The sequence below is a fragment of the Lontra canadensis genome, unplaced genomic scaffold, assembly GCF_010015895.1.
Source record: "Lontra canadensis isolate GAN:19392208 unplaced genomic scaffold, GSC_riverotter_1.0 scaffold3, whole genome shotgun sequence".
Classification (NCBI taxonomy): Eukaryota; Metazoa; Chordata; class Mammalia; order Carnivora; family Mustelidae; genus Lontra; species Lontra canadensis.
Genome location: NW_022630997.1, coordinates 17052652 through 17064852, shown reverse-complemented (window position 1 = coordinate 17064852; position 12201 = coordinate 17052652).

Genomic DNA, 12201 nt, shown 5'->3' with positions numbered 1-12201 from the left:
AGATATCACAAGTAGGCAGAGAGGCAGGCAGAGAGAGAGGAGGAAGCAGGCTCCCTGCTGAGAAGAAAGCCCTATGTGGGGCTCCATCCCAGGACCCTGGGATCCTGACCTGAGCCAAAGGCAGAGGCTTTAATCCACTGAGCCACCCAGGTGCCCCTAATCTTATGTTTCTAGAAAACTTAACAAAGGAGAGCCTGGTGGCTCAGTGGGTTAAGTCTCTGCCTTTGGCTCAGGTCCTGATCTCAGGGTCCTGGGATCCAGTCCTGCATCAGGCTCTCTGCTCAGCAGGGAGCCTACTCCTTCCCCCCCACCCCCGTCCCCACCCCGCCTGCCTCTCTGCCTACTTGTGATCTCTGTCTGTCAAATAAATAAATAGAATCTTAAAAAAAACCCCAAAAACCAAAAAACAAAACTTAATGAAGGTAGTACAGCGCATTTCTGTACTCCCCTTAGCCAGCTTCCCCCAGTGGTAACATCCTACATTATCGGGAACATTTGTCGGAGCTAGGAAGCCAGCACTGGTACATTAGGAGTCACTGAGCACCAGACTTGATTTGGCTTTCACTGGTTTTCCTCCGAATGTCTTTTTCTGACTTCAGGACTCCACCAGTCCCCACATCGCATTTGGTGCACATACTTTTTTGCAACCTGTTTGTTTTACTTAACATTTTGTGTAAATATCTTCTGATGATGCTAAACATTCTTCCATGCCTTCATTTTAATGTCTGCGTGACTTTCCACTGCTGCCTGTGCCACTCCCAGTCCCTACCATGGGGTGTTTGATGTCGTTTCCAATTTTTCAGTCTTATAAACTGGGATGAGCCCCTTGAAGGTAAATCATCTGGACTATCCTTGCTTATTTCCTATCGTACATTCCTGAATATGGCAATGCCAGGGCAAAAGGGATCCCCCTTGTAGAAGCTGTGGATACTTCTGCCTCCTGCAATGTTGTACCAGCCTACTCTCACAGCCACAGCGTTTGGGCTTTTTTTTTTTTCTTAAGTTTACAAAGGGGAGTGTTGTGGGTGCAGAAGACCTTAAGAGGAGCTGTCTTTCATTTCCAGACCCCTCTCTCTACACTCAACTCTTCTAGGCAATGGGTCTTGTCCAATGGGCCCTGAATGCAGCTAGCAGCTGGGGCAGGGGTGGGGTGTGGCCAGGCTATGGCCCCTGGGCTCTGGGGAGACCTCCTGTGCTGGGAGCTTGGGAGGGGGCCTGAGAGACTGCCTAGGCTTTGTTCTTTTGCCAGGAGCTGAGCTGTCGGGGAGGGAAAGGATGAGGAGAGGCTGTAAGGGGAGAGGGAGCCCTCCTCTCCCCCCATGAAAGCTGAGAGGCAGGAGGGCAGCTCCCTGGGCCAGTCGGGGGGCAGCAGACGGATTGGGAAAAACGTAACCTCCTCGAGACGCATGCTCCAGTTCAAGCAGGAGGCATTAAGGATGAAATATCTCCCGAGCAACAATTCATTTCTAACTGGGAGGAGAGGGACTCGCTGACATTTAGCTGTGATCAGGGGCTGCACACGCCTGTCTCCAGAAGCCTAACAGGAGCGTGGCTGCCTGTGTGTGTGAGAGACTGTGTGTGTGTGTATGTGTGTGATGGGGTGTGAGGGTCCGTGTGTACCTCTAGTGAAGCGGTGGGCAAAGGGTGACATGGTGTGAGAGCAGTCGTGTTTGTAACAGGATGTGAAGGATTATGTGGGACTGTGGTGGAGTGGGGTCTGCACATGGGACAAGTTCACGGGTGAGAATCTGCATGTGATTGTGAGGACCCTTTAGGGGCATGTCTGTAAGAGGGGCTTGAGCCCATGGGAGCCTGGGGGTGATGTTGAAGAGGTGTGTGGACTTGAGCAATGGCATGCTAGGGCATTGCATAGTATTGTACATGTGACAGTGAGAATCACCCTGAAATTGGCCTTGAGACATCATGATATTGGGTAAGAGGTATTAGATGTGACAATGACCCCCACCCCCACCATAACTAGGCTAGATCTCAGTCCTCTGCCAGCCCGTCAGGTGCCTTTGTGAGGATTAGAAAAAGGTGCCCCTTCCTCCACAAAGACGCAGCCCCCCACCTGTGCAGAGTGCCATCCGCCTAACTAGATGAAGGCGCTGGGTGAGTTCCTTACTGCCTTGAAGTCCAGAGGAATTTTCTCCATCATGGCACTTACTACAATTTCAATGTCTTTAATCATTTTGTGGAAGTGTTTGTGGACTGTCTCTGTCCCCTGCTAGGCTGTGAGCCCTGTGGAGGCTAGGACAACTTGTCTATGTCTGTCTTCATCACGGCTGTAACACTAGCTCCCAGACTAGTGTGTGGGGCACAGTAGTAGCTCTGCACACACTTCCAGGATGACCAAATGAACGAATAGGACAGAAGCAGGTGTTTGCGAGCGTGCGTGCGCGTGGACGTGTGGACCTGAGCTAGGGGTTTGTGTGTGTCTGCGGGTTGTGTGCCTGTAAGTGAGTGTCATTGGCATTCCCCAGAAGGTTCTTCTCTCCTACCTCCTAAGCCCTCGTGCCCAAATAGGCCAAAGACAGGGGAGACCTGGAGACGGGAAGACCTTTGAGGAGAAGGCCAGCTCCACCTCTGTGCTGTGCTTGGGTAGGGGTGGAGGGAACGGCAGATTGGGCTTGTTGGGATGCAGACATGGGATTCCTTTGCCTCCCAGAAGACCACAGAGTTCCTGAAATGGGGAGTGGCCCAGTATTTTGAGGGAGGCATGCAGAGGGTTAGAGGGACAAGGAGGGTCAAGGGGGTGGTAGATTTGGCAGGGAGAGCGGAGAGAAAGTAAGCTCCGAAGGCATGAGGAGACGGAATAGTGAACCTGCTAGCGGCTGAACATGTTGGGGGAGAGCGGGAGGCAAATGGCTTAGGATAGGGCCCTGGCTACACTCTGGTAGGGGTGAGGGGTAGAGGGTGGGAGCAGTCTCGAGTTCACCAGAGTCCCAGGCGGCCATCAGCACAGCTAGTGTCACCGCTGCCCCTAACGTCTGAAACTGTCCCCTGAGATCTGCTCACATTGGGACTTGGGGACCAAGGTGGGAACTTTCCCATCTGGGGGAATGTGCTCAGAGAGTCCCTGAGGGAGACATGTCACGTATGAGTAGCCAGGGAGACCACAGGCCGGTCCAACAGAAGAGACAGGAGCTATGGTTGTCCTTGCCTAACCTAGGCCTCAGTTTCCCTTCCAGATGATGGGGGAGGTCCAGACGCTCTGCCAGGTTTCCTCCAGCTCAGACTGAGCTGATGGGACTCTGACTACATAGCGAAATCGGAGGGCAGCGCTCACTCAGTGGCTGCCTCCGGCCTCCCTTTACCCGGCTGAGGCTCAGACGCAATGTCCTGAGGGTGCTTAAGCAGGCCCTGGTGGGTCCCCCCCAGCCCATGGGGACTCTGACATATCCCCTCCTTTCCTACCCTTGCTCTCATCCTTCCAGAGCCAGGAAAGGCAGACAGCTTGCTGTTTGCTCTGGAATCTGACCTCATGAGCTGTCGTTCCCCTGCTTCTGGCCTCTGCCCTCTCCCCCAGGGCCCTTGATGCTCCCTCCCTGGGGACGGTTTCCAGCCTGTGCAGAGATCGGCCTAGCAGGGAGAAGAGGCAGAAAGGATTTTCTCTGCTTCTGGCCATGGGAGACCATCCCCTGCTTCTTTCAAGAGAGGGATCTCGATAGATTAGGGATGGAGGGGTGGGGCCAGCTCTCCTCTGTTACCATCCTCCCACAATTTTCAAAGCTGCTCGGCTCCATAGATGACTGGAACCAATCGCAGGTGATGTCCCTGTCAGGGCACAGCAGCACTCATCCATTACCTGCTGAAATGCTGCCCGCCGCCCTTTCTGGGAGACAGTCTCTGGCATTTGGTTGACCCTTAACAAGCTGGGGAGGCCAACGGTGCCTTTTCCTTCTTCTCTTCTCGGTGACAGCTGGGGACTCCTTCGGGGCAAGAGCTGCGTCTTCTACATTCTGTCTCCAAAGTCCAGCTCAGTTGGTGCTCAGCATGTAGTAGTTGCTCAATGAACACACAGAACAAATGAAAGCATGAGAGAAGGGAGCAGGGAAGACTTTATCTCTGATCTTAGGTGTGTTATTTTAGATTTCATTTATTTATTTAGGGCATGAATGAGGTAGGGAGAGGGGCGGAAGGGGAGAATCCCCTCTGATGAGCACGGAGCCGGAAGTGGGGCTCCATCTCATGACCCTAAGATCGTGACCTGACCTGAAACCAAGTCACCATCCAACTGAGCTACCCAGGTGCCCCAGAGGTTGCTTTTATTAATTGATATGTCCATGACCGGAGGGTCCTCCTCTTGTAGTGACAGGAGGTGGCTGCCTTTCTCCTTTCCACCTGACCATTTCCCTGAGTCACTTGGCAGTCCTTTGGCCCAGCATTTGGGAGGAGGGTCACTATGAAGGAGCATTTGGCTGTCCCCAATGTGTAGGCAGACTCGCTCACATGTCATGGAGCCCCCAACCCCTTCCTCTGTGCAGATAGGCAGGAGATCAATCCCTTTTGGATTGGGCAGAACCTCCCGCTGGGCACTGAGAAGGGGTCTGGTCTTAAAATACATGGAAAACAAGGATCCAGTCCCCTCCTTCCTACTCACCATCAACCCGGTGATAAGTGGGATTCAGATCTAGCTATTAGAGACCCATTCCTGGAGGGTAACACGATCAGATCAAGAGATGCACCCTGAGATCTAAACTCAATCCAGATGCACATCCTTTCCTTCACTGTGAACCTGTGGAACTGGATGGGCTGAGTATGTACAGAAAACCTGGCTACCTGTGGATCCCTGGGAGGGTAAGACAGTGACTAGTGACCCCAGCTGGAGCACCGGGATGGGAAGAGATGAGAGCTCTTGCTGCCCCTGACATGGCCACAGCCATCACTAACACCAGAGGATCTTCTGCTCCCCCAAATCTCACTGTCCATGGAAGAGAGAGGAAATGTCCAGGGTCTCTCTCTACTGCAAGATTTCCATAAAAGAGTAGCATTCCCATTCTTTCTGGGGTCAACAGGGAAATATGTGAGGGCCATTCTCTCATTGTAATCTCCACTGGACAAACCAGGAAGAGTCAAGAGCTTGTCCCCTCCCCTCAACCTTTTCTCCTTCCTCTCACACTTCTATGCCCTAGATTTGTCTGTGGTAAGTCCTGTCAAAACATACCCTTTCCCAGCTTTCTCTGGGAGTCATCAGATCAGCCTTTCTCTTGGGAGTCACCAAATCACCCTCTAGGAACGAGCTATACAAAAGCAGCCTGTTTTCACTTGGCAAAAATCCAAGAAAAGGTGTTGGCAGGGTGTTAGTCCCCTGAGAATGCACAGCAATGCTAAGCTCGCCAGGTCTAGCCAGGCAGACCTCTGTAACTAATGGCAGAATGCCCAAGGCTCTGAGTTCAAGACCAACCAAGGGTCCAAAACCCAGAGCATCCAAGCAGGTAGAAAGGGATTGTAGATTTCAATGGATAAGTCAGGGTAGGCAAGAGTCCGGAATCCAAAAGTTCAAATAGGGCAATGAAAACTTGATTCTAGGGCAAGGATGGTTGAGTGAGGGGGATGCTGAGGCACAGGGGGGTACATGAGATTATTTGAGCAGGCAAAAATTTGGGGGACATTCCAAGGTCTTCCAGTTAGGACAGGGGCAAGCTAAGGGTGACCTTAGAAAATGAGGAGAAGGAGATATTGGAGGTCTTAATACTTATTATGGTGATGGTAGAAGTGGTTGTGGCTGTGAGGCTGATAATGATAGGGATGGGATGATTCTAGTGATAGCAGGGATGGGGTGCTGGGCAGTCCTGATGGTGGTGGTGGCGATTGCTGCTCTGGGGATAAAGGGAGTAAGTGGAGATGGTTGCCATCATAGTGAAACATGGTAATATTGAAACTAGCTGTGCTGAAGCAATAATTTTGGGGGTGATGGGAGTATCACTGGGTGGTGGTAATAATAATTATGGTCACAAGTGAGGTAGCTGTGACTATGGCAGAGATGTCCAACTGTCCAGATGCAGGACTGGGTGACAAGGTTTGCATTGGTTAATATGGACTCCCTTTGTTTTAGTATTATTGTTCTTTTCTCAATCCTAACAAGTATGTGGGATGAACCTGATCCTTCAGGTGAGCTCTAGAGGAATGTGTCGTGGCCCCGGGCTTCTCTGAGCTAGGAGGGAGGACCCCTTCTCCTACTGCCTTTGTGATCATACCTGATTACAGGCCAAGGGGTGACTGGAGGGAATCCACACTCCACAAGACCAGTGCTCTAACCCCTGAACTATGGAGCCGGAATCCACACTCCACTTACATTTCCCTTTCTCCGTCTCCCTAGGGGTCTGCTTGTTTCCTAAAATAACCCTTCTCCAGAGTCCAATATAGGAAACTGAGGTAGAGAGTATTTTTTCCTTGTGGGTTGGAGCCAGAGCATATGAGTACGGCAGACATCTGGCCACAATTGGGCTAACTGCCAAAAGGCCCTCTTTGTAGCAGTAGGAGCACTGGTCACCGTAGCTGTGCTGTTCAGCTCAGGGCTGGTCCTCCGTCCCCCACTGGCTCAACCTCTGGCAGTTCCCTTAGACCTGTGCTGGCCAGTCCTGTCCCTACAAGCCAAATGTGGCTACTGAGCACTTGAAATGCAGTTAGTCCAGTTGAGACAGGAGTGTAAGACATACACCGGGATTTGGAAGCTTAGCATGATGAAAAGAATGGAAACTATCTTTTTAGTAATTGTTTAGATTGATCACATGCTGAAAGAATATTTTGGACATATTGGATGAGATAAAATAGATTATTAAAATTCACGCCACCTGTTTAATTTTTTAAAATATGTCTATTAGAACACTTTAAAAACACCTGTGGTTCAGATTGCTCTGTACAGTGCTGCCTTAGGTCATTTTCTTTTCCTTTGTTTGGGGAAGCAAAAGGAAAGAAGCCAGGCAAATTACCAAGTGACAGTGGGTTAAGGACATAACCAGTATGTTTCTCTCTCCCATTAAGTCCAAGCAGAAGCAATCCAGAGCAAAGATGGTAGCTGTACTCCACAGTGTCAAGGTCACTATCTCCTCCTCTGTTCCTGCTGTACTGTCTTCAATACATGGTCTTATCTTGAGCTCTAAGATGGATGCTCTAGTTCCCATGTCCATTTTACACCGAGTGAAAGGGGGAGTAGAGGAGGTGGAGGGTGAACTCCTTCGTTTTAAGGGCTGAGGCCAAAAGGTATAACATGACTTCTGCTTGCATCTCATTGGCTAGAATCTAGATACCTGGACACACCTAGCTGCAAGGGAGTTTGGGGAATGAAGTCTTTTTTTTTTTTTTTAATTTTTATTTATTTGACAGAGAGAGAGATCACAAGTAGAGAGGCAGGCAGAGAGAAGGGAGAAGCAGGCCCCCTGCCAAGCAGAGAGCCCGACGTGGGGCTCGATCCCAGGATTCTGGGATCATGACCTGAGCTGAAGGCAGAGGCTTAACCCACTGAGCCACCCAGGTGCCCCAAGGGGAATGTAGTCTTAAACTGAGTGCCAGGTTCCACCTAACACTTTGGAAGTTTGTTATTTTTAAAAGCAGGGGAGAGGGGCACCTGGATGGCTCAGTGGGTTAAGCCTCTGCCTTCGGCTCAGGTCACGATCCCAGGGTCCTGGGATTGGGCCCCGCATCGGGCTCTCTGCTCAGCAGGGAGCCTGCTTCCCCCTCTCTCTCTGCCTGCCTCTCTGCCTACTTGTGATCTCTGTCAAATAAATAAATAAAATCTTTAAAAAAAAATAAAAAAATAAAAGCAGGGGAGAATGGATATTGGGGAAGATCCAGCAGTCTCTGCTGCACTCAGAGTTAAGTCATCCCCCAGGCACACACATCCTGCAGATCTGAGCATAAAGCCTTGGGCAGCAGGAGACTAGAGCAGATAACCTCCAAGAAAAGCCCATTCCTTTGAAAGAAAGGCCTTTAATAAAGGCAGCCCAAATCTCAGCATATTCCCAGATGTTCCTCAGTCAGAAAGGTTTTAAGAGGGGTAAAAGAGGCTAGTTTGGGCAGCAAAAGGAGAGTGAGTACCTATGTGTGGCCAGGGATGATTATTTGAATTCTGAGCTTTCTTGCTTGGGACAGTGACTATGATTCTAATTTAGACATTTATACTTAAGGTCATCCCTGGTCATGTGAGGTGGGAACAATGGCTTCAAACCCGTAAGTAGGCTCTGTTTATTAAAAGCTTGCTTGCTTGCTTGCTTTCTTGCCACCTGTGACCACTTCCACCTCAGTCAGGTACCCAGGGCTGGCAAGGAGGTGGGCCCCGGAGATCTATGAGACCCGTACTTAAGGAAATGTTCTGACTGGGGAGTCAGGAAATGACCAGGGACGACTGTCCAAACAGCCAAGGAGTAAGCACAGGCTGGACGGGACACTGGGCATGGCTTTGACTTTCTCTTTGATCCAGGTCACCTCAAAAAAAAAAAAAAAAAAAAAAGAAACTCAAGAAAAGTACACTAGGTGTCCATGAAGGTGAGGTCTAGGTCTCTCATCGCCCCTACACATTCCTGCAGCCTGGTCCATAGTAGGCCTCTGATGAGCATTTGCTGAGTGCATGAGTGCTGGGATCGGGTCCACTCTGGAGTCGGTTCAGAGTTGATGTATGAGGAGAGCCTGCAGAGATTTCTTGGGTTTTGAGGTTGGGGGCCCCACAGCAGCACTCCCACCCTGGACACATACCCCTCCTTCTCAGGGGCCCCAGCTCTGGACCTGTAGTGCCATCTTTCACAAGATCTTCCTTCCATGACTGCTAAGCTGACCCTTATGGGGGCCTGGGCGTGTTGAGCAGAGAGACAGGGCAAGTGGGGGCAGTTCCTACGAGGTGCCCTGTCTCAGAACCCATCCTCCTGGCAGACCCACCTTTGTTCTCAAACTGAGACAGGGCTTCCCAGACTACCTCCTCCTCCGCGCAGCCTCTTTCTCACTCAACAAGGGTCAGATAAGGAAACCACAATCAGCTCTATGAGAAAGCCTGGCCGGATGGAGAGGCCCACACCCTAGACTTCCCCCTCCTCCCATACATCTTGGTGTCAACCACATTTTATTTCCTCACGTTTGGGGGCTCAGGGGCTTCCCCTCCAGGATTACTTCCTCCTCCGGCTTGTTTTCCAGCTGGAGACTGGAGGAGCCCCACGGCAGGGGGGCGGCTCCTCTGCTCTGGCCCTTGAGGCTTCAAAGGGCCCAGAGTGGAATGCCAGCTGGGGAGAATGCCGGCCTGGGAGGAGGGGCCCAAGGTGTGGGGCTCTGGATGGGGTCCCCCTACTCACTTTCAAATCCCCCCACCTCGTTGGCTAAGGGGTTGTATCTATGGGCAGAAGGTGACTTCAGAGGTCAGAAATGGGGGACTCCCTGCCCCCCCACCCCCACCCTGGGGCTCAGAGAAGGGCAGGAAATGCACCCCCATGATGGATTAGGTGCCTAAGAGCCATGGAGAGCTCATGGCTGGGGAGACCTTCTCCCTTTTCATGGGGCTCAGATTTCACGATTTGGGGAGGGAGGAGGGGGTGAAATAATTAGTAATTTGTGATTAAGTCTTTTCATGGATATTTTGTTTCTTTGTTCTGTGATGTCGCCTGGAGCCATTTAAAAAATGACTTAATGACAAAAAAAAATAATTGCTCTTTGTAACTAATGACTGTGTCAGAACTTGGAAATCACCAAAGCCTCAGAAAGTAGAAACCGAGACACAGACGGGTTGGGGGTGCTGCTCTCCGAGGACCAGGATCAGCAGTCTGAAGTGGCCAGGGATCTAGTTGTACCTGGGCGGTCCCCTGCCCTTCCCTGGAGCCAGCCACCACTCCCGGCCTAGGACCTTCAGACCTAGGTCCCCCCAGGAGACTTTGTTCCTGCGTCAAGAAGAACAGTGAGAAAGCCTGAGGCCATCCTAGACTGTCCTTGCTGGCCTTGCCTTGGAGAAGCTCCCTCCACCATTAAGTCCTCCCAAAGGGACTGCCCCTCTGGGGTGGGGGAATGAAGGGGTCAGTTGTGCCCTCTTCCCTTCACTCTCACAGCCTGGATGGAGCCCTACCGTTGCCCTGGGATTCTGAACTTTTTAGGGTCTTGTCTATTGCTCTGTGTCCCCCAGCTAGACTGGCCACTGCCTGGGGCAGAGAAAAAGCCTTTCTTTCCTGGTACTCCTGCCCCTCCTCCATGGGGTGAATGTATATGAACCTCTGTCTCCACCCTGACCTTGGGCCACTGAGCAGCAACCTGCCAGGGCTTAGGCCCGAAGGACTCAGCTCAGCCCTGGCTTACTTCTGCCCCCCCTCCGCCCCACCACCTCCTCCCCCCCGCGCCCCCCCAAGCTGCCTCCTGCAGCCTCTGGGGAGCGGGTCGGGAGATGGGGAATTGCTCACGCAGCAGATTCCGCTCCTGTTCCCTTCCCGGCCTCGCTTGGATCTCTCCCAGGGGGAAATGCTGGGGGGGAAAAACCCGTTAACTTGTGCCTTCTATTTGGTTTTCCTCTGGTTATTGTTTAAAATGCAGAGATTATGAGGTCAAACTCTCCCAGCCAATATTTTTCTAATGAAAAATGTAGTAAGGCACGACTGAGTAATCTAATCTATAAGTTAAGCGTTCCACACAGCAGCGATTTTCACCGACAGAACTTCAATAAATCTTGTTTTGAGAAAAATGATATGAGGCTGATGTTCTATTTTTGTCAATTTGAATGGACTCCCCTGCCCCCCCCAGTCCCCAGAAACACTGCATTGCACCCAGCCAGTCTCCCTCCCTCCCTCCCCCAGAGCTGGCTGGATGAGAGGGGGGCCAAGAGGGAGAGGGTAGGAGGCTCGAGTTCTGGTCCCACCCGGAATCGGAGCTCTGGGACTGGAGGCGTCTGCTTCAGTCCACCTGGCCTCTGTGGCTCTCCTCCCAGTAAGGGGGTCGGTGGAGGAGATAGGGGTCCTGAAGGGAAAGGCAGCCAGTGGCCTAGGACAATATGTCTTCCCAAGCCAGAGGATCGGGGTTACCCAGGCAAGCCTGTCTCCCCCAGCTGTCCCAAGGCTGAGCAAAGAATGAGCAGCAGGCCTCGTGCCTTCCCTTAACCCCCAGCAAGCCTCTGACGGATTTGGCAAGAAAGGCCTCACCTCAAGCAGAAATCTTTCGATTCATCCTTGAAGCTGCTGCTTCCCTCAGTCTGACTTGTACTGAGTGGACAAAGTGTACAAAGCAGAATGTGGTGAACAACCCCCACCCCCACTCAAGGATGCGTGTGTGTGTGTGTGTGTGTGTGTGTGTGTGTGTGTGTGTACCTGCATGCCCCTGTGTGGAGGGCTCTGGGAGGCAGTTGTCTCCTGACGGACATGTGGGGCATAAGCCTGTCATGGATGATGGCTTCCAGGGAAAAAAATCAAGAAAGATATTTCAAGCCCAGGGAATATGTGGGAGGCTGGGAGAAAGGGTATGGAGGGGCCGTCTGAAGAAACTGGAGAAGCTGTAAGGGCAGCCAGAAAGGATTATGGCACCTCATCAGAGAGAAATCAATTAGGACAGATTTCAAAATGAGGAGCTCCTCCCCACCCCTCGCAGCACAGTCCGCTAAGGGGAGTGCACGCAGATGAAGGCTGCTGGGATGGAGAAGGGTTTTTCTGGGCGGGCACCTGGCACCATTTAGGTTTAGAAAAGCCAGGGCTCCCCTCCGTCTGAGGTCTGCGGGCATGGGAAGCCAAGACAGAGGGAACTTGACTTCTCAGGGTCCAGAGGGGCCAGGAGAGAGAGGGGACGGCTGGGTTGGAGTTTGCCGATCAGAGGACTGAAGTTCTGACATCACCAGTGGCCACTTGAGGCCTCGGTTTTGTCACCTGTAAATGAGGAAAATAAGACCCATGCTACTTGCCAAATAGCAACGTTAGCAGATCAAATGAGAAGATACATATGAAGCTCTGTTTAAAGTACTGTACAAAATGAGTGATTTTTTAAAGTTCATTTTTTTTTAAGTCATTCTCTATACCCAATGTGGGGCTCGAACTCAAAACCCTGAGACCAAAATTCACATGTTCTTCTGACTGAGCCAGCCAGGTGCCTGAAAAAGGAGCTATTGATAGGACTGTTACTGCATGGGGCTCAGGGAGAAGCACTGGGAACAACTGTTAAAGCCTCGTTGTTCGACGGGTCAGGTTAAACAGAGTTCTGATACTTGGCCCCTGTTGCCAGCCTGCCTCTAGAGTCTGGGCTTCGCGATTTCCT